Below are 23,529 nucleotides of genomic sequence, written 5' to 3' on the forward strand. Positions count from 1 at the left end.
TGTCCCGAATCAAGCAGTGTCTTACCAGATGCTCAGAAATCCTATCCCTCAGCACCTTTTCCATCAACTTGCCTACCACCGAAGTAAGACTAACTGGCCTGTAATTCCCAGGGTTGTTCCTATTCCCTTTCTTGAACAGGGGCACAACATTTGCCACCCTCCAATCACCTGGTACCACCCCCGTCAGCAGAGAAGATGAAAAGATCATTGCCAGCGGCTCTGCAATTTCATCCCTTGCTTCCCATAACATCCTTGGATATACCCCGTCAGGCCCGGGAGACTTGTCTATCTTCAAGTTATTCAAAAACCCCAACACATCTTCCCTCCTAACGAGCACTTCCTCGAGCTTACCAGTCTGCTTCCCACCGTCCTCTTCAGTAATACACCCCTTCTCATTCGTAAATACCGAAGAGAAGTACTCATTCAAAACCTCACTTATCCCTTCCGGCTCAACACACAGTCTCCCGCTATTGTCCTTGACCGGACCTACGGTCCCCCTAGTCATCCTCATATTTCTGACATACGCGTAAAAGGCCTTGGTGTTTTCTTTTATCCTACCCGCCAAGCATTTTTCATGCCCTCTCTTAGCTCTCCTAATCCCTTTCTTCAGATCCTTCCTGGCCATCTTGTATCCCTCCAGAGCTATGCCTGTGCCCTTTTTCCTCAACTTTATATACGCATCCTTCTTCTTCCTAACAAGACTCTCAACCTCTCTTGTCAACCACGGTTCCCTCACATGACCATCCCTTCCCTGTCTGACAGGGACATGCTTATCAATGGCCCCTACTATCTGCTCCTTGAAAAAGTTCCACATTTCGACCGTGCCCTTCCCTGCCAGCATATGCTCCCAACTTATGCTCCTCAGTTCCTGCCTGACAGCATCATATCTACCCTTCCCCCAATTGTAAACCTTGCCCTGTTGCACATACCTATCCCTCTCCATTACCACAGTGAATGCTACAGAATTGTGATCACTATCTCCAAAGTGCTCGCCCACCAACAGCTCTATCACTTGCCCTGGTTCATTACCTAGTACCAAATCCAATATTGCCTCCCCTCTGGTCGGGCAGTCTACATACTGAGTCAGAAAAGCTTCCTGGACATACTGCACAAACACTACCCCATCCAAACTATTCGATCTAAAGAGTTGCCAATCAATATTTGGGAAGTTGAAATCCCCCATAATTACTACCCTGTGACTTCTGCTCCTTTCCAAAATCTGTTTCCCAATCTGCTCTTCCACCTCCCTGCTGCTATTGGGGGGCCTATAGAAAACTCCCATCAAGGTGACTGCTCCTTTCCTGTTCCTGACCTCAACCCACAGTGCCTCAGTCGGCAGATCCTCCTCGAAAATTCTTTCAGCAGTTGTTACACTATTTCTAACTAACAATGCCACCCCCCCACCTCTTTTACCACCATTCCTAATCTTATGAAAACATCTATAACCAGGTACCTCCAAAAACCATTCCTCCCCCTCACCTATCCACGTTTCAGTCAGAGAATTTGAGTGAAATAGAGACAAGACAGATGAAACCTTTCTGTTCATAATAAAAAAGTGAAATGGTCGAACAATGTCCTCATGGGAGAGGCCTGGCCGACATTTGACTCCATTCACACAGTTCGATAGATAGAGAAAGAGATAGATAGATCTTCTTCTTTGGGCCTCCTTATCTCGAGAGACAATGGATACGCGCCTGGAGGTGGTCAGTGGTTTGTGAAGCAGCGCCTGGAGTGGCTATAAAGGCCAATTCTTGAGTGACAGTCTCTTCCACAGGTGCTGCAGAGAAATTTGTTTGTCGGGGCTGTTGCACACTTGGCTCTCCCCTTGCGCCTCTGTCTTTTTTCCTGCCAACTACCAAGTCTCTTCGACTCGCCACAATTTAGCCCTGTCTTTATGGCTGCCCGCCAGCTCTGGCGAATGCTGGCAACTGACTCCCACGACTTGTGATCAATGTCACACGATTTCATGTCGCGTTTGCAGACGTCTTTATAGCGGATACATGGACGGCCGGTGTGTCTGATACCAGTGGCGAGCTCGCTGTACAATGTGTCTTTGGGGATCCTGCCATCTTCCATGCGGCTCACATGGCCAAGCCATCTCAAGCACCGCCGACGCAGTAGTGTGTATAAGCTGGGGGTGTTGGCCGCTTCAAGGACTTCTGTGTTGGAGATATAGTCCTGCCACATGATGCCAAGTATTCTCCGGAGGCAGCGAAGATGGAATGAATTGAGACGTCGCTCTTGGTTGGCATACGTTGTCCAGGCCTCGCTGCCATAGAGCAAGGTACTGAGGACACAGGCCTGATGCACTCGGACTTTTGTGTTCCGTGTCAGTGCGCCATTTTCCCACACTCTCTTGGCCAATCTGGACATAGCAGTGGAAGCCTTACCCATGCGCTTGTTGATTTCTGCATCTAGAGACAGGTTACTGGTGATAGTTGAGCCTCGGTAGGTGAACTCTTGAACCACTTCCAGAGCGTGGTCGCCAATATTGATGGATGGAGCATTTCTGATGTCTTGCCCCATGATGTTCGTTTTCTTGAGGCTGATGGTTAGGCCAAATTCATTGCAGGCAGCCGCAAACCTGTCGATGAGACTCTGCATATAGATATTCATATAAATAAAGACATATATTTGTCTGGGTTAGAGCTGGAAGACTGAACATTCCCTTCAGTCATGTTGCTAGCTATCAGCAGCTGTGTACAATTTCTAATTGCTCTGGTTTGATGTGGGTAATATTTATGTTTGGAAGGATGGGGCGAGACTTATAAAAATCTCCCAGAGATGAAGTGGGATTGAGGGACTGGAGTAAAGGTCAGTAACAGTGCAATGCACTTTACACGACTGAGTAACAATTCTGTTGGGTTAAAGTTCAATAAATCACACTGGTGTTGCACTGTCACAATTGCTGATAGGTTTTTTTTTCATGATAAGGATTGCTTAGCTTGCAGGATTTTCGATTGTACTTTCCTTAATTTGGCTGATGTATAGAATATAAGGGCAGAGAGGTTATGCTGGAACTGCATAAAACACGAGTTAGACCACAGCTAGAGTATTGAGCACAGTCCTGGTCAGCACATGACAGGAAGGATGTGATCACACAAGAGAGGATACAAGGAGCTATTGACAGACTAGGTGAATAGGCAAAACTGTGGCAGATGGATTTCAATGTGGGCAAGTGTGAGGTTATCCATTTTGGACCAAAAAAGGATAGAGCAGGGTATTTCTAAATGGGAAGAGGTTAAGTACTGTGGATGTCCAACGAGACTTGGGGGTTCAGGTGCATAGATCTTTAAAATGCCACGAGCAAGTGCAGAAAATAATCAAAAAGGCTAATGGAATGCTAGCCTTTATATCTAGAGGATTGGAGTATAAAGGCACAGAGGTTATGCTGCAGCTGTACAAAACACTGGTTAGCCTCCACTTGGAATGCTGTGAGCAGTTCTGGGCACCTCACCTTAGGAAGGATATATTGGCCTTGGCGAGAGTGCAACGTAGGTTTACAAAAATGATACCTGGACTACAGGGGTTAAGTTACGAGGAGAGATTACACAAATTAGGCTTGTTCTCACCAGCATTTAGAAGGTTAAGGGATGTTCCGATCCAAGTCTTCAAGATATTAACAGGAAAAGACAGGCTATATAAAGATAAACTAATTCCACTCTTTGAAGATTCTAAAACTAGGGGACATAGTCTAAAAATTGGGGCCAGACCATTCAGGAGAGATGTTAGGAAGCACTTCTTCATGCAAAGAGTGGTAGAGGTTTGGAACTCTCTCCCAGAATAGGCAGTTGAAGCTAGAACAGTCGGTTGCTTAACAAAAAAAATCTCAGATTTAAAACTAAGATGATAAGGGATATGGGCCAAAAGACAGGTAGATCGAGTTAGGCTGCAGATCAGCCATGATCTCATTGAATAGTGAGACAGGCTATAGGGGCTGAATGGCCTACTCCTGTTCCTATCTTCCTATGTTCCTATAATCTTTTATTAAAGATATTTCATCTTAATAACTCCGATGAACAGACAGAAATATCCTCCACAAAATATCCAGCAGTTGTATCTTAAAGCTTGTCAGGACAGAAGTGCCAATCTCAAACACGGCCTATGTTAGGTTTATATGCGCTGATGATATAAAGTTAGGTGGGACAGTAAGGGCACAAAGAGATGGCAAAGGGAGATTGACAGGTTAAGTGAGTGGGCAACAAAATGGCAGCGAGAATATCATGTGGAGAGATGTGAGGTTCGGGAGAAGGCGAGTAATAAAATGTCCCAAAGATACTACGCAGGGTGCATTATAAAACAAAATCTGACACAAAACCCACATCAGGAGCGATTAAGGCTGATGACCAAAAGCTTGGTCAAAGAGGTTCATTTTAAGGAATATCTTTAAGCAGGTACGAGAGGTCGAGAGGCAGAGAGGTTGAGGGAAGGAATTCCCCAGTGTTAACAGGCTGTGATATTCATTCCTGATTGCCGGTAGAGATTTGTTCGGAAAGGGTATTTATGTTTAGGGAGCCGAGACAGTTCGATGTGGAGAAGGAACAAATCAGCCGTGACCTGAGTGAATGGGCGGGATAAGCTCGAGGGGCTGAACGGCCTCCTCCTGTCTTCCTAAGGGTTTTATTAATATCACTGCCAATGCATTGATGGATTTCTGTTTGAAAAAAGCTGGCCAGGTCAGGGTTCTCTCTGGTCTCCCCTAAACTCTCCCGCCAGCCTTGGAACGACTCATTGACACATGTCTAAGGGAACTGGTCAATGGTCCTGGTAGAATTTCCCTCTTTGTTGATGGGTTAATAAAGCAGATGGGATCCTGAGTTTACAAACAGGTGCAGAGTATAAAAGTCAGGAAGTGATGCTCAACCTGTATAAAATAATAATTTGTCCCCAGCTGGAGTATTGTGTCCAATTCTGGGACCACACTTTAGAAAGGACATGGAGACTTTGGTGAATGTATAGAAGAGATTTATTGAAACCATTCCTAGATGAGATTATTACAGTTGCACTGATAGACTGGAGAAGCTGGGCTTGTTCTCCTTCGAGCAGAGAAGATTAAAAGGAGATTTCCCTTTTGTGAAACCATGTCAAGTTTGTTTGAAGACATTTTGCGATACATATTACACAATAACATATTTCTCAAGAGTGTGCAGGTACAGAGGGAGCTGGAGGTTCACGAGCACTGATCTTTGAAGGCGGTAGGACATATTAAGAGAGTAATTAGTAAAACATATGCCATCTTGGTCTTCAGAGAGACAAAGAGAGAGGGGGAGGGAGAGACAGGCAGAAAGAGGGAAGGAGAGATGGGGAACGACAGGCAGATTGGAGGGGAAATTTTACATCTAACCGCGTTAAAAATGTAAAAAAAATTTAAAGGGACTGTGCACTGAAAAAGATGGACACAGACAACAACTGAAGTCACTCACAATCCTGACTTTAAACGATATTGCAATTCCTTCACTGTCACTGGGTAAAAATGCTGGAACTCCCTTCCTAACAACACTGTGGGCGTACCTACCACTCATGGGCTTCAGTGGTTCAAGAACATGGCTCACCACCACCCTCTCAAAGGGAAATTAGGGATGGACAATAAATGCTGGCCTTGCCAGCGACACGCACGTCACTCGAATCAATTTAAAAGAAAGCACAAAAGCACAGAAGTTATGCTGAACCTTTACAAAGCTCTGGTTAGGCCACAAATAGAATATTGCATCCAGTTCTGGTTACCACACATTAGGAAGGATGTGAGAGTCCTTCAGGGGGATTAGAGGAGATGGTAGTTCCAGGGAGGGGTGGGTTTCGCCAAGTGGATTAGAAACAGCTACTTGAACGTAAATGAGTGTCAAATCAGTGAGAGTTACTGAGGGTTGAGAACAAATATTTTGCTACAAAGACAAACAGGGTGATACTCCCAAATCTAGAGCCCCTTGGATGTCAAGGATCAAAGCGGGTGGGATAAGGCACAAAAGCGAAGCTTCTGTCAGATACCGAGAGCTCAATACCACGGAATGCCGAGAGGAATGAAGAAAGTGCAGGGGTGAAATTAAAATCAAATTAGGAAAGCAAAGAGATAGTCGGAAAATAATATTACCAAGTAAAAGCAAAGAAATCACAAAGATGTTTTATAAATACATTAAGAGCAAGAGGATAACTAAAGGACAGAGTATTAGGGACCAAAAAGGGAATGTGTGTATGGAGATGGGAGATGTGGGCATGGTTCCGAATGAATACTTTGTCTCTGTCTTCATAAAAGAGGGGGAACGATGTGGACATTGTAGTTAAAGAGGAGAGTGAAATATTGGATGGGATAAACAGGGTGAGAGGGAAATATGAAGGTGTTTGGCAACTTTGAAAGTGGATAAATGGTCAGGCCTGGATGCATTGGAACTAGTTCAGGGAAGATTCAAACGGCTGATTCCTGGGATGAAGGTGTTGTCTTATGAGGAATTGTTGAATGGGTTGGGCCGATATTCATTGGAATTCAGAAGAATGAGAGGTGTTCTTATTGAAACATACAAGATTCTGAGGGGACTTTACAGGGCGGATGCTGGGAGGATGTTCCCTTGTGGCGGAGTCTAGAACTAGGGGGCACAGTTTAAAAATAAAGGGTCTCCCATTTAAGACTGAGCTAAGAAGGATTTTATTCCTCTTAGCGGGTGGTTAGAATTTGGAATTATCTTCCCCAGAGAGCAGTGGAGGTTGGGTCATTGAATATATTCAAGGCTGAGTTAGATAAATTTATGATCGACAAGGGAGTCAAGGGTTATGGGGCAGACAGGAAAGTGGAGTTAAGGTCACTATCAGAGCAGTCATGATCTTATAGAATGGCAGAACAGGCTCGATGGGCTGAATGGCCTACTCCTGTTCAGTTGTTCCCAAACTGCTGAAATAGTTTCTCACAAACTATCCCATCAGTTCCCCATAATATCTCAACAACTTTGAACAAATAACCTTGATCCTCCTAAGTTTCATAGAATAAATTCCTAGTTTGTATAATATCACCTCGTAATTTAACCCTTGGAGTCCAGTTATCATTCTGGTAAATCTACACTGCACTCAAATGGACATGGACCCCCCCCCCCCAAAGTCTCTTTGAACCTCCAGTGTTTCTAGCTTTACACCATTTATGAAGTACACTGTTCCAGTGTTTTTGCTGACATGGAAATCTATCTACCACAGTTCTGCCCATTTATTTAAGATATTAATATCTCTTTGTAATTTGATGCTTCCGGCTACACTGCTAACAATGCTGCCTATTTTTATGTCATTGGTAAACTTGGGTATGTTGCATTCTACCTCATCATCTTAAATCGTTAATAAATACAGCAAAACTGAGACACACACGGGCTTTGCACTAGTAGACAGGAGTGAATCATTCCATTGCAGAGGTTTTTTAATTCCAGATTTATGTTTTTTTTTTGAAGTAAAAACAGAATTCAAATTCACAACAGCCCCGTGTGGGATTTGAACTCCTGCTTTTTCAATCACCAGCTCAGGTCTTCAAATTAAAACCCATAAAAACAGATTCATTTTCCGACTTCTGTTGTCTGACTGTCTCAGGCTTTGTATATTGATCCCTTCGCCTCTTCTTCCATGTGTCTGAAGTCTTTGAAGTTTATCAGACATTGGTAAACTACTTCATGTGGTGTTCTGTAAATACCTTCAATTCTGTGTATCTGCAAGGGACACAATTCAAATTCTCACCTTCTTGCATCAACCAAAACCTGCAGGTCCATTCAAACACCCCTATTTCCTGTTTCTACAAAGACAGCTCACACTTCCACAATGCAGGAATGTCTGAATGGAAACAGCTTTTGACAAATCACCCAACACGTTTTCTAACTCTTTTCAGGATGAGAAGCTGCATTCAGCTGAATCCCAGGATCAGTTTCTCTGTCAAGTTTAAAGTACTAACCTTACATTAGTGAGGAGTTAGTCTCTGAAATAAATGTCCCAGTGCTGTGGTAACATAAAATGGCCACTGAAAACAAACTGAAAATAGCTGACTGATATTCTGAGAGAGGAAGGACAGAGAGAGACAGACAGACAGAAAGAGAGACAAAGAGGGAGACACAGTCCGAGAGGGTCTCCCAGACACAGAGTGATAGCAGGATATTTGTCGGAGGACATTGGAAGAGGAGGCCACCATTTGGCCCCTCAACCCTGTTCAGTCATTCAAAGAGATCAAGGCTGATCTGTGATCTAACTCCACATACCCGCCTTCGCCCCATATCACTTTATACCTTTTGTTCGCAAAAATCTATCAATCTCAGATTTAAAAATTACCAAGTGTCTCAGCATCAATTGCTGTTTGTGGAAGAGAGTTCCAAACTGATACCACACCTGGTGTGTTGAAGTGTTTCTTCATTTCACTCCTGAATGATTTTAGACTATGTTTAGATTTTTGGACGATGCCCACAAGTTCCTGACTCCGCAGCCATTGGGAATTGTTACTGTCTGTCGACCCGATCAGTTTCGCTTATTATACTGAAAACGTTGATCAAATCACCCCATAACCTTCTAAATTGCAGGGATACAGAGTAAAGTTCCACTTACACTCTCCCATTAAACACTCCCAAGCCAAGCAAAGTATGGGGTTAGACAGAGAGTAAATTTCCCTCTGAACTGTCCCATCACTCACGCCCAGGGCAGGGGCAGAATGGGGTGAGATACAGAGTAAAGACAGGACCTATTGTATTATAAACAGAGAAATGGTCTTGAGCAGGACAAACAGAGATCGGCGAAATGCAACATAAGCAAGGACCACTCCCAGGGCAGGAGCATCATGGGGTGGATACAGAGTGAATCTCGCACTACACTGTCTGAAACAGACAAAGAGAGAGATGGAAAGAGAGAAATAGAGGACACAGACAGATAGGGTGACTGAGAGTGAAAGAAGGATATTTAACATCGGACATAGGAAGAGGAGGAGGCAATTTAACCCCTCAACCCTGTTCCAGCATTCATTGAGATCAGGGCTGATCTGTGATCTAGCTATCACAATATACCCCAACTTTTCCACTTATCTCTACATACCTTTGGTTAACAAGAATCTATCAATCCCAGATTTAAAAATTAACAATTAAGCCAGCATGAATTCCTGTTTGCAGAAGAGAGTTCCAAAACTGCAAAGAACTCCAAAGGAACGATTGGACAGGCTGGGGTTGTTTTCTTTGGAACAGAGGAGGCTGAAGGGAGATTGAGTTGAGGTGTATAAAGTTATGAGGGGCCTCGATAGAGTGGATAGGAAGGACCTATTTCCCTTAGCACCGAGGTCCATAAGCGGGGACACAGATTTCAAATTGTCCACAACCAAGATCATGATGGTGTGATGGCTCCCACAGTGGATGTTTAAAATTGAAGATATTCCCAATGGTTCTCTCCTGAATTTTCTCTCTCCATACCTATCTCTTTTCTGTCTGTGCACACAGCAGTGAAGGATTATATCAAATTAATATATCTTACATTCTCCCTTCAATCCATCCCATCAATCTCTCTCTCTCCAACTTGTTTCTCTCTGCAGCCCTCTCTCTGTCTGCATATCTAACCCTCTCTCCCTCTGTCTCTCTCCTAGTGCCAGAAATAGCAGGAGGGAGAGACAGAGAGAGGAAGACAGAGAGAGAATGTTGAAGGAACTGTACTCTGTTCCTAAGCTGTGTTGAACCTGCGCTCGGAGTGTTTGATGGGCTACATTAATCGGCCGTGCACAGTCCTGTATCAGGCTGCGAAGAAGCAGAGCATGTTCAGTACACAACGACTCAAAGGGAACGAGTCACTCCTGTCTGCTACTGGGAAGATAGACTGACCTTAACATCAAGGCAGTGTTTGACCGAGTGTGGCATCGAGGAGCCCGAGTAAAACTGAAGTCATTAGGAATCCGCTGTTTGGAGTCATACCCCGGACAAAGGAAGATGGTTGTGTTTGTTGGAGGTCAATCATCTCAGACCCAGGACATCACTGCAGGAGTTCATCAGGGTAATGTCCGAGGCCCAACTATCTTCTGCTGCTTCATCAATGACCTGCCCTCCATCATACGGTCAGATTAAGGGATGTTCACTGATGATTGCACTTCCATTCTCACCTCCTCAGATAATGATATCCCAGCAGGAAATGCTGGAAATGCAGAGCAGTTCAGGCAGCGTCTGTGGAGAGAGAAACAGAATTAGTGATTCAACTCGATGGTTTGCAGATTTCCAGCATCCACAGTATTTTGCCTCAGATAATGAAGCAATCCAGAGCCACATGGACCAAGACCCAGACAAAATTCAGGCTTGGGCCGACCAGTGACAAGTAACATTCACGTCACACAAGTGCCAGGCAATGACCATCTGCAACAGGAGAGAATCCAACCACCTTCCCTTGGCATTGAAAGTATTATCCGATCGCTGAATCACCCAGCGTCAACATCCTGGGGAAACATTGACATCAAACTTAACTGAACGAAACACATCAATATTTTCTTCACCCAGTGGCTGGTGGGTGTCTGGAACTCACTACCTGAAAGAATGGTGGAGTCAGAAACCCTCATCACATTTAAAACAATCTCTTGGAAATGTACTTGAAGGAATAACTTCTCCATATTTAAAGTGGGTAAGGAATAATTCTCCTCGTCTGCACTGCCCCATCTAACACTCTCAGAGAAGGTACAGCACGGGTTAGATCCAGAGTAAAGCTCCGTTTAAACTGTCCCTGGAGTGTCGGATTAACCTGGGTCACTCACTGTCCCTGGCTCAGCCTCAAGACTCACCTGCCTCAGTCACGGAGACGCTCCTGTATCACTTGCCTTAATGTAAGTGGATGCCGGGTTTGGGAGCAGGACAGGCACACGGGATTAGGACGACTGCTCATGTGGAGGATAAGCATCAGTAATCCCTCAGAGAATCAGAACAGACCAGCAAGACTCAGAAAAGGAAACTTGTTTTGAATTTGTGAGTCTTGCATTGTGGAATGCTTTAGTATTTGGTGAGAATGTTGAGCCAGTGACATTTTGCCCCAGTGGGATGAATAGATACTATCTGACTTTATTCCAACAGTAAGGTACCATGTGTACTGTAAATATGGACTGAAATAACAATGTAACTGATCAATTTTCAGCTGAATTCTATGACGACGGTTATAGAGTCTTAGAGTCATACAGCACAGAAACAGGCCCTTAGGCCCATCGTGTTCCTGCCCACCATCACGCACCTACCTATTCTAGTCCAATTTTCCAGCACTTGGCCCGTAGCTTTGTATGCCATGGCATTTCAAGCGATCATCTAAATACGTCTTAAATGTTGTGAGGGTTCCTGCCTCTACCACCCCTTCAGGCAGAGCTTTCCAGATACCAACCACCCGCAGAGTGAATGAAATTGTCCTCAAATCCCCTCTAAACCTCCTGTCCCTTACCCTTAAATCTATGCTCCCTGGTAATTGTCCCCTCTGCTGAGGGAAAAAGTTTCTTCCTATCTAACCTATCAATGCCCCTCATAATTTTGTGCACCTCAATCATGTCCCCCCTCAGCCTTCTCTGCTCTGAAGATAGCAACCCCAGCCTTTCCAGCCTCTCTTCATAACTGAAATGCTTCAGCCCAGGCAACATCCTGGTGAATCTCCTTCGCACCCTCTCCAATGCAATCACACCCTTCCTATAATGTGGCACCCAGAACTGTACACAATACTCCAGATGTGGCTGAACTAGTGTTTGACACAGCTCTATCATAACCTCCCTGCTCTTATCGTCGGCTAATAAAGGCAAGTATCCCATATGCCTTCTTAACCACCTTATCTACCTGTGCTGCTGCCTTCAGTGATCTGTGGACAAGTGCACCAAGGTCCCTCTGACAATCTGTACTTCCTATGGTCCTACCATCCATTATATATTCCCTTGCCTTGTTAGTCTTCCCAAAGTGCATCACCTCACACTTCTCAGGATTAAATTCCATTTGCCACTGCTCCGCCCGTCTTACCAGCCAATCTATATCGTCCGGTAATCTAAGGCATTGCTCCTCACTATTTATGACACAACCAATTTTCGTCTCAGCTGCAAACTTACTGATCATACCTGCTATATTCACATCGAAATCATTAATGTACACTACAAACAGCAAGGGTCCCAGCACCGATCCCTGCAGTACACCACTGGTCAGTTATACCTGCTATCCTGTGAGAATGTCCATGAGACACGATGGGATGAAGTCATAGTGGACACTGTTGAATTTGCGAGCTTGATCTGTCTGGGAATACAAGCGTTAACTTAGTTTAAAATATTAAATGTTCAATTCACTTGTACAAGTAAACACTCAACAGAAATGGGTCTGGAATGTCCGATGTGCTGCATTCCTAAGACAAGATATGGACAGTAAATGAACAAAGGACAGGAATTACAAGAAGGCAGGATATGGAGAATAAAATGGAGTCTTTTAATGACAAGAAATCAGGTACGGGTGAGGCTTGGAATGTAGAAGCAAATGCAATGTGTGTGGGGGGTTGTCCAGGCAGTATAGGAAAAGACAGGGAGGGAAGGACAGATGGAGATTTGGAGGGATAGAGAAAGAGACAGAGATAGAAGGACAGAGAGGGAGTGTCAAAAAGGGAAAGAGAGATGGAGAGATAGAGGGATAGAGAGAGAGACAGAGATGGATGGAGAGAGAGGGTGTGACAGAGAGACAGAGAGAGAAACAGAGAGAGAAGGACAGAGAGGGAGTGACAGACAGGGAAAGGCAGTTGGAGGGACAGAGACAGAGACAGAGAGAGAAGGAGAGAGATGGAGTGACCGGGAGGAAAAGACAGATGGAGGGACAGAGTGAGAGACAGAGAGAGAAGGAGACAGATGGAGTGACAGGGAGGGAAGGACAGATGAAGATTTGGAGGGATAGAGAAAGAGACAGAGATAGAAGGACAGAGAGGGAGTGTCAGAAAGGGGAAGAGAGATGGAGAGATAGAGGGATAGAGAGAGAGACAGAGATAGATGGAGAGAGAGGGTGTGACAGAGAGAGAGGCAGAGACGGAGAGAGAAGGAGAGAGTGGCTGAGAAACAGAGGCAAAGGCAGTTGGAGAGACAGAGAGAGAGAGAAGCAGAGATGGAAGGAGAGAGAAGGAGTGACAAGGAGGGAAAGACAGATGGAAAGACAGAGAGAGGGAGAGACAGAGAAAGAAGGAGAGAGAGGGAGAGACAGAGAGGGAAAGACAGATGGAGGAACAGAGAGAGAGACAGAGATGGAGGAGAGAGAGGGAGGGAAAGGGAGGGAAAGACAGATGGAAAGACAGAGAGAGAGAGAGACGGAGATAGAAGGAGAGAGAGGGAGAGACAGAGAGGGAAAGGCAGATGGAGAGACATAGAGAGAGACAGAGATAGAAGGAGAGAGAGGGAGAGGCAGAGAGGGAAAGACAGATGGAGAGACAGAGAGAGAGAGGCAGAGATGGAAGGAGAGGAAGGGAGTGTCAGGGAGGGAAAGACAGATGGAGAGACAGAGAGAGAGAGGCAGAGATGGAAGGAGAGAGAGGGAGTGACTGGGAGGGAAAGACAGATGGAGAGACAGAGAGACAGAGATAGAAGGAGAGAGATGGATTGACAGGGAGGGAAGGACAAATGGAGGGACAGAGAGAGAGAGACAGCGAAAGAGGCAGAGACAGAGATAGAAGGAGAGAGAGGGAGTGTCAGGAAGGGAAAGACAGATGGAGGGACAGAGGGAGAGGCAGAGACAGAGACCGAGAGAGAAGGAGAGAGACAGAGAGGGAAAGACAGATTGTGAGACAGAGAGAGAGAGACAGACAGAGAGGCAGAGAGAGAGAGAGAAGGAGAGAGAGAAGGAGAGAGATGGAGAGACAGAGAGGGAAAGACAGATGGAGGGACAAGAGAGAGAGACAGAGAGAGTGGCAGAGACAGAGATAGAAGCAGTGAGAGGGAGTGTCAGGAAGGGAAAGACAGATGGAGGGACACAGTGAGAGACAGAGAGAGAAGGAGACAGATGGAGTAATAGGGAGGTTAGGACAGATGGAGCGATAGAGAGAAAGAGACAGAGATAGAAGGAAAGAGAGGGAGTGACAGGGCAGGGAAAGACAGATGGTGGGACAGAGAGAGAGACAGAGAGAGAGGCAGAGATGGAGATAGAAGGAGAGAGAGGGAGTGACAGGGGGTGGGGAAGATAGATGGAGAGACAGAGAGAGAGAGAGACAGAGAGAGAGAGAGAGAGGCAGAGATGGAAGGAGAGAGAGGGACAAACAGACAGGGAAAGACAGATGGAGGGACAGAGAGAGAGACAGAGAGAGAGAGAGACAGAGAGGCAGAGATAGAAGGGGAGAGAGGGAGTGACAGGGAGGGAAAGACAGATGGAGAGACAGAGAGAGAGAGACAGAGATAGAAGGAGAGAGAGGGAGTGTCTGGGAGGGAAAGACAGATGGAGGGACAGGGAGAGAGAGACAGAGAGAGAAGGAGAGAGACGGTGTGACAGGGAGGGAAGGACAGATGGAGAGACAGAGAGAGAGAGACAGAGAGAGAAGGAGAGAGACGGTGTGACATGGAGGGAAGGACAGATGGAGAGACAGAGAAAGAGAGCGTTAGATTGAGAAGGAGAGACAGGGTGTGATAGGGAGGGAAAGACAGATGGAGGGACAGAGAGAGAGAGACAGAGATAGAAGGAGAGAGAGGGAGGGAAAGACAGATGGAGGGACAGAGAGAGAGAGACAGAGAGAGAAGGAGAGAGACGGTGTGACAGGGAGGGAAGGACAGAAGGAGAGACAGAGAGAGCGAGCGTCAGATTGAGAAGGAGAGACAGGGAGTGATAGGGAGGGAAAGACAGATGGAGGGACAGAGAGGGAGAGACAGAGATAGAAGGAGAGAGAGGTAGAGACAGAGGGGGAAAGACAGATGGAGGCACAGAGACAGAGAGAGACAGAGGTAGAAGGAGAGACAGGGAGTGACAGGGAGAGATAGACAGATGGAGGGACAGAGAGAGAGAGAGAGAGGGAAAGATGTTAGGAGAGAGAGGGATTGACAGGGAGGGAAAGACAGATGGAGGGACAGAGAAAGAGAGAAAGATAGGAGAGAGCGGGAGACACAGAGAGGGAAAAACAGATGGAGGGACAGAGAGAGAGACAAAGAGAGAGGCAGAGAGTGGGAGAGACAGAGAGGGAAAGACAGATGGAGGGATGGAGAGAGAGACAGCGAGAGATGGAGAGAGTGGGAGAGACAGAGAGGGAAAGGCAGATGGAGGGACAGAGAGAGAGACAGAGAGAGAAGGAGAGAGTGGGAGAGACAGAGAGGGAAGACAGATGGAGAGACAGAGAGAGAGACAGTGATGGAAGGAGAGAGGGGCAGTGACAGAGAGTGTCTGTGGGTGTCTGGAACTCACTGCCTGAAAGGATTAGTATAAAATGGGTGGTTGATGGCTGGCACAGCCTGGGCGGGCCGAAGGGCCTGTATAAGTGCTGTATCTCTCTAAGACTCTAAAGGATGGTAGAGGCAGAAACCCTCATCACATTTAAAACAATTTCTTGGATATTCACTTCTCCATGTTTAAAATGGGAAAGGAATAACTCTCCTCGTCTGCACTGCCCCATCAAACACTCTCAGAGAAGGAACTGCACAGGTTAGATACAGAGTAATTGTCCGTTTAAACATTCCCTCGAGTGTCGGATTAACCCGGGTCACTCACTGTGCCCGGCTCAGCCTCAAGACTCACCTGCCTCAGTCACTGAGACTCTCCTGTATCACTTGCCTTAATGTAAGTGGATGCCTGGTTTGGGAGCAGGACAGGCACACGGGATTAGGACGACTGCTCATGTGGAGGATAAGCATCAGTAATCCCTCAGAGAATCAGAACAGACCAGCGAGAATCAGAAAAGGAAACTTGTGTTGAATTTGTGAGTCTTGCATTGTGGAATGCTTTAGTATTTGGTGAGAATGTTGAGCCAGTGACATTTTGCCCCAGTGGGATGAATAGACACTATATGACTTTATTGCAACAGTAAGGTACCGTGTGTACTGTAAATATGGACTGAAATAACAATGTAACTGATCAATTTTCAGCTGAATACTATGACTACAGTTATACCTGCTATCCTGTTATATATGTGCTGCTATACCTGCTATATGTGAGAATGTACATACGACACGATGGGATGAAGTCAAAGTGGCCACTCTTTATATTTTCAGACTATGCCCCAAATTCCTGATTCCGCAGCCAGTGGGAATATTTACTCTCAGTCCACCCCATCAGTTTCCCTCATTATTTTATAAACCTTCATCAATTCACCCCAAAACCTTCTAAATTCCAGGGATACACAGTAAAGCTCCAGCTACACTGTCCCATTAAACATTTCCAAGCCAAGCACAATGTTGGGTTTGACACAGAGTAAATTTCCCTCTGCACTGTCACATCACACACTCCGAGGGCAGGAACATCATGGGGTGGATACAGAGTGAATCTCACTCGACACTGTCCGAAACAGAGAGAGAGAGAGAGAGAAAGAGAGAAACAGAGAGACATAGACTGACAGGGTGACTGACAGAGAAATAAGGATATTTAACAGGGGATATTGGAAGAGGAGGATGCAATTTAACCCCACAACTCTGTTCCTGCATTCAATGAGTCAAGGCTGATCTGTGATGTAACTGACACCATATATCCTGCCTTTGCGCCTTATCTCTTTAACCTTTGGTTAACAAGAATCTATCAATCACAGGTTTAAAAATTAACCAATAATCCTGCATGAAATTTCCACAAAAGATATCATGAGGGTGTGATGGCTCCCACAGTGGAATAGCTTGCTGGATGTTTAAAATGGAGGCTATTCCTTCTGGATCATCAAAAGTGTCCGCCTGGGCTCCAACTTTATCTCCATTTCTCCCCCTCCCGATGTTTTCTTTCTCTCCATCCCTATCTCAAATAGGTTTGTGTGCACAGCAGTGAAGGATTAAATCAAATTAATATATCTTACATTATCCTCTTCATCCACCTCAACAATCTCTCTCTCTCCAAGTTTGTCCCTCTCTACAGCTCTCTCTATGCCTTCATATCTAACCCTCCCTCCCTCTGTCGCTCTCCTAGTGTCAGTGATAGCAGGAGGGAGAGACAGAGATAGAAGAGAGAGGGAGTGACAGAAAGGGAAAGACAGATGGAGGGACAGAGAGAGAGACAGAGAGAGAGGCAGAGAGAGAGATAGAAGGAGAGAGAGGGAGTGACTGGGGGGTGGGGAGAGACAGCTGGAGGGACAGAGAGAGAGAGAGAGAGGGTGGCAGAGACAGAGATAGAAGGAGAGAGATGGATTGACAGGGAGGGAAGGATGTATGGAGGGATAGAGAGAGAGAGAGACAGGGACAGAAGGAGAGAGTGAGTGACAGAGAGGGAAATAGCGATGGAGGGACAGAGAGAAATACAGAGTGAGAGGCAGAGACAGAGATAGAAGGAGAGAGAGGGAGTGAGGGGTGGGTGAGGACAGATGGAGAGACAGAGAGAGAGAGAAGGAGAGACAGAGAGGGAAAGACAGATGGTGACAGAGAGAGAGAGAGGCATAGTTGGAAGGAGAGAGATGGAGTGCCGGGAGGTCGGACAGATGGAGGGATAGAGAGAGAGAGACAGAGAAAGAAGGAGAGAGAGGGAGTGACAGAGAGGGAAAGACAGATGGAGGACAGCGAGAGAGAGAGGCAGTGATACAGATAGAAGGAGAGAGAGGGAGTGTCAGGGAGGGAAAGACTGACGGAGGGACAGAGAGTTAGAGAGACAGAGATAGAAGCAGAGAGAGGGAGTGACAGGGAGGGAAAGACAGATGGAGAGACAGAGAGAGAGACAGAGATCTCTCCCGATGTTTCTGTCTCCATACCTATCTCTTAAATGTTTGTGCACACAGCAGTGAAGGATTACATCAAATTAATTTCTCTTACATTCTCCCTTTCAATCGACCCCGCAATCTCTCTCTCTCCAACCTTGTCCCTCTCCACAGCACTCTCTGTCTCCATATCTAAACCTCTCTCCCTCTGTCTCTCTCCTAGTGTCAGAGATAGCAGGAGGGAGAGACAGAGAGAGGAAGACAGAGAGAGAATGTTGAAGGAACTGTACTCTATTCCTAAACTGTGCTGAAGCTGCTCTGGGAGTGTTTGATGGGCGACATTAATCGGCCGTGTACAGTCCTGTATCAGGCTGTGAAGAAGCACAGCTTGTTCAGTGTACAACGGGTCAAATGGGACGATTCACTCCTGTCTGCTACTTGGAAGAGAGACTGACCTTAACATCAAGGCAGCGTTTGACCGAGTGTGACATCGAGGAGCCCGAGTAAAACTGAAGTCAGTTGGAATCCGCTGGTCGGACTCATACTGAGCACAAAGGAAGATGGTTGTGGTTGTTGGAGGTCAATCATCGTAGTCTCAGGACATCACTGCAGGAGTTCCTCAGGTTAGTGTCCTCGGCCCATCCATCTTCAGCTGCTTCCTCAATGACCTGCCCTCCATCGTAAGGTCAGAAGTAGGGATGTTCACTGTTGATTGCACAGTGTTCAGTTCCATTCACACCTCCTCAGATAATGAAATCCCAGCAGGAAGTGCTGGAAATACTGAGCAGGTCAGGCAGCATCTGTGGAGAGAGAAACAGAGTTAGTGATTCAGCTCGATGCTTTCCAGATTTCCAGCATCCGCAGTATTTTGCATCAGATAATGAAGCAATCCAGAGCCACATGCACCAAGACCCGGACAACATTCAGGTTTGGGCTGACCAGTGACAAGTAACATTCACGTCACACAAGTGCCAGGCAAGGACCATCTGCAACATGAGAGAATCCAACCACCTCCCCTTGGCATTCAAAGCATTATCCCATCGCTGAATCACCCAGCGTCAACATCCTGGGGAAACATTGACATCAAGCTTAACTGAACGAAACACATCAATAGTTTCTTCACCATCTCTCTGCGACAGAGAGACACAGATAAAGAATGTGAGTAAGACTTGACGTAACCTCAGTAAATTGTTCCAACCATTGTTAATGATAGAAATCAAGGATTATATTAGATCAAAGGAAGAGGCAGAGAATGTTAGCCCCTTTATAACTATATCCTTTAGTTTAGATTGCCTCTCCTCCTTCTTCCTACCTGTGGAGGTGGGAGATGTGGGCATGGTTCTTAATGAATTCTCTGTGTCCGTCTTTATAAAAGAGTGGAAACGATACAGAGATTGTAGTTAAAGAGGAGGAGTGTGAAATATTGGATGGGATAAACAGTGTGAGAGGGGAAATATGAAGGTGTTTGGCAGCTTTGAAAGTGGATAAATGGTCAGGCCTGGATGCATTGGAATCAGTTCAGAGAAGGTTCACTCGGCTGATTCCTGGGATGAAGGGGTTATCTTTGAGGAATGGTGGAACAGGTTGGGCCTATACTCATTGGAGTTCAGAAGAATGAGAGGTGATCTTATTGAAACATACACGATTCTGAGGGGACTTTACAGGGCGGATGCTGGGAGGATGTTCCCCTTGTGGGGAAGTCTAGAACTAGGGGGCAGGTACACTGTGGGGTTTGATACAGAGTAAAGCTGCCTCTGTATATGCCTCTCTTTCTCCTCCTCCATCCAGATGGAGAGAGTAACAGTGAGAAAGAACAGGGATAGATATGGAGAATAACAGAGAGAGGGAAGGATTGCAATGGGGAGGGAGTACCAGAGAGAAAGAGGAAGAGATTGGGATGGAGAGTGTTGGTCAATGTTCCTGCAAATCTGCGTGCAGCAGCCTCAAAGGTCCCACGCAGATCCTGTTCCACAATAAATAGCACACGTCTTCAAAGATTCTTCAAAGATTTCAAGGGACAGCTCACGTTAAAAAAACTGGGCACGCACAACATCTAAATTTTCACGGGAACATTGGAGCCAACTGCTGAATACATGTTTCTTACCAGCCTGCATAAGGAAGTGTAACCTCTGCAGATGCGGTGAAACCAAAAGCAGCTGAATTCAAATGGCAAACTGATGTATGTGGAGCTTTACAAAGGGTCTGAGAGAGGAGAGAGAAACAGACATAGACACACACACAGACAGAAACACACACACAGACAGAAACACACACACACACAGAAACACACACACACAGAAACACACACACAGAAACACACACACAGAAACACACACACACACACACACAGAAACACACACACACAGAAACACACACAGAAACACACACACAGAAACACACACACACACACACACAGAAACACACACACACAGACACACACACAGAAACACAGAAACACACACACAGAAACACACACACACACACACAGAAACACACACACACAAACACAGAAACACACACACACAGAAACACACACACACAGAAACACACACAGAAACACACACAGAAACACACACACACACAGAAACAGAGTGACTCAGGGACAGAGAGCGAAAGAAGAATATTTCAATTTTCAAAAGGCATTTGATGAGATCAACCTTCGATTTAAAAATGACAATTGATTTTGCATCAATGTTTGCGTGCAGAAGACACGTTCCAAACTGCTACCACCTTTAGCCTGGAGTGGCGGATTTTTACTCAGAGTGTTGTGAATCTTTGGAATTCTCTACTCCAGTGGGCTGTGGAAACTCAGTCTGGGAAAAAGGCATTGAAGTGGATGATCAGCCATAATCGTATTGAATGGCGGAGCAGGCTCGATGGGCTGAATGGCCTACTCCTGTTCCTATGTTCCCAAGCTGCTGAAATAGTTTCTCCCAAACTACCCCATCAGTTCCCCTTAATATCTCAACACCTTTGAACAAATCACCTTGATCCTCATAAATTCCAGGCAATAAAACCCTAGTTTGTGTAATATCACCTCATAATTTAACCCTTGGAGTCCAGTTATCATTCTAGTAAATCTACACTGCATTCAAATGGACATGGACCCCCCAAAGTCTCTTTTCACCATTTATAAAGTCCTCTGTTCTAGTCTTTTTTTGCTGACATTGAAATCTAACTGCCACAGTTTTGCCCATTTATTTAAGATATTAATATCTCTTTGTAATTTGATGCTTCCAGCTACACTGCTTACAATGCTGCCTATTTTTGTGTCACTGGTAAACTTGGGTATGTTGCATTCTACCTCATCATCTTCAAATCATTAATAAATACAGCAAAACTGAGACACACACGGGCTTTGCACTAGTAGACAGGAGTGAAACATTCCAACCTAGAGGCTTTTTAACTCCAGATTTATGTTTTTTGAAAGAAAAAATAGAATTCAAATTCACAACAGCCCTGTGTGGGATTTGAACTCCTGCTTTTTCAATCATCAGCTCAGGCCTTCAAATTAAAAGCCATAAAAACAGATTCATTTTCCCACTGCTGTTGTCTGACTGACTGAGGTTTTGTATATTGTTCCCTTCGCCTCTTCTTGCATGTGTCTGAAGTCTTTGAAGTTTGTCAGACATTGGTAAACTACTTCATGTGGTGTTGTGTAAAGACCTTCAATTCTGTGGATCTGCAAGGGACACAATTCAAATTCTCACCTTATTGCATCAACCAAAACCTGCAGGTCCATTCAAACAACTCTATTTCCTGTCTCTGCAAAGACAGCTCACACTTCCACAATGCAGGAATGTCTGAATGGAAACAGCTTTTGACACATTTCCAAACATGTTTGCTGACACTTTTCAGGATGAAGCTAAATTCAACTGACAAGATTGCAAGCCCCAAATTGAATCTTTTAGATGTAAAAAGTGACACAAATGAAATTCCAGATCTCTCTGAACCAGCACGCATTTTAACACTGGACTATTTAGTTTATATCGCTTCTCCTCAACCTTCCTTCCCAAATGCATCATTTTACATTTCTCAGCATTGAAGTTAACCTGCCCTGTGTCTGACCATTTCACCAGCTGTCAAGAGGACATAAAGTTTACAAAGAGATTTCCATAGGTTAAGTGAGTGAGCAAAAAATTGGCAGATGGAGTATAATGTGGGAAAATGTGAGCTTGTCCACTTCAGCAGGAAGAATAAAAATCAGTATATTATTGAAATGGAGAGAGACTGCAGAACTGTACGGTACAGAGGGATCTGGGTGTCCTGTTACATGAATCACAAAATGTTCCCGTGTAGCTACAGCGAGTGATTAGGAAGGCAAATGGAATGTTGTTGTTTATTGCAAGGTGAATAGAATATCAAAGTAGGGAAGTGTTGTTACAGCTGTACAGGGCATAAGTTAGACGACGTCTGCAGGATTGTGGACACTTTTGGTCTCCTTACTGAAGACATTATATAATTGCATTCGAAGTAGTTCAGAGAAGGTTCACTGGGCTGATTCCTGGGATGAAGGGGTTATCTTATGAGGAAAGGTTGAACAGGTTGGGTCTATACCCACTGGAGTTTAGAAGAATGAGAGGTGATCTGAGTGAAACATCTCAGGTCCCGAGGGGACTGGACAGGGTGGATGCTGAGAGGATGTTTCCCCTTGTTGGGGAGACTAGAACTAGGGGACAGAGATTAAAAATTAGGGACATCCCATTTAAAACTGAGATGAGGAGAAATGTGTTTCTCTCAGAGGGGGGTCAGTCTGTGGAATTCTCTTCCCCAGAGAGCAGTGAAGGCTGGATCATTGAATATATTCAAGGCTGAGTTCGATAGATTTTTGATCAATTAGGGAGTCAAGGGTTTTGGGACACAGACAGGAAAGTGGAGTTGAGCTCACAATCAGATCAGCCATTGAATGACAGAGCAGGCACGAGGGGCCGAATGGCCTACTCCTGCTCCTAATTCATTTGTTCATGTGTGTTCCATTTCACCAGATTGCCTCTCTCCTCCTGAAGTCTGCGACTAGTCCCTTCCCTGTTTATTACATTGCAGATGACAAAAACATTGGCAAACATTGAAGTTATGCCCTGTAAACACAAGTCCAAGTGATTAGTATATATCAAAAAGATCAGTGGTCCTAATATAAACCTCCACTGTATACCTCCCTCCAGTCTGAAACAACCATTGTCCACTCTCTCAGCCAATGTCGTATCCACTCAGCCAATGTCCCTTTCATCCCTGGAGCACCAAGATTGCTAACTGGTCAATTAGGAGGCACCATTAAGTCCTGGTATCAGACCTCTCTGTTTCCACTCTGCCATCAACATTCCCCAGACAGGTACAGCATGGATTAGATACAGAGTAATGCTCCTTCTGCACTGTCCCATCCAACAGTCCCAGGACAGGAACATCATGGGGTGGATACAGAGTGAATCTCACTCTGCACTGTCCGAAGCAGACACAGAGAGAGAGAGAAAAAGAGAGAAACAGACTGACCGGGTGACTGAGAGAGAAAGAAGGATATTTAACTTCAGACAGGAAGATGAGGAGGCAATTTAACCCCTCGACCCTGTTCCTTCATTCAGTGAGATCAGGGCTGATCAGTGATCTAACTATCACCATATATCACCTTTGCCCCTCAGCTCTTAATACCTTTGGTAAACAAAAATCTATCAATCTCAGATTTAAAAATTTACAAGTTTCTCAGCATCAATTGCTGTTTGTGGAAGAGAGTTCCAAACTGATACCACACCTGGTGTGTTGAAGTGTTTCTTCATTTCACTCCTGAATGGT

Source organism: Heterodontus francisci, unplaced genomic scaffold, assembly GCF_036365525.1.
Source record: "Heterodontus francisci isolate sHetFra1 unplaced genomic scaffold, sHetFra1.hap1 HAP1_SCAFFOLD_166, whole genome shotgun sequence".
Lineage (NCBI taxonomy): Eukaryota > Metazoa > Chordata > Chondrichthyes > Heterodontiformes > Heterodontidae > Heterodontus > Heterodontus francisci.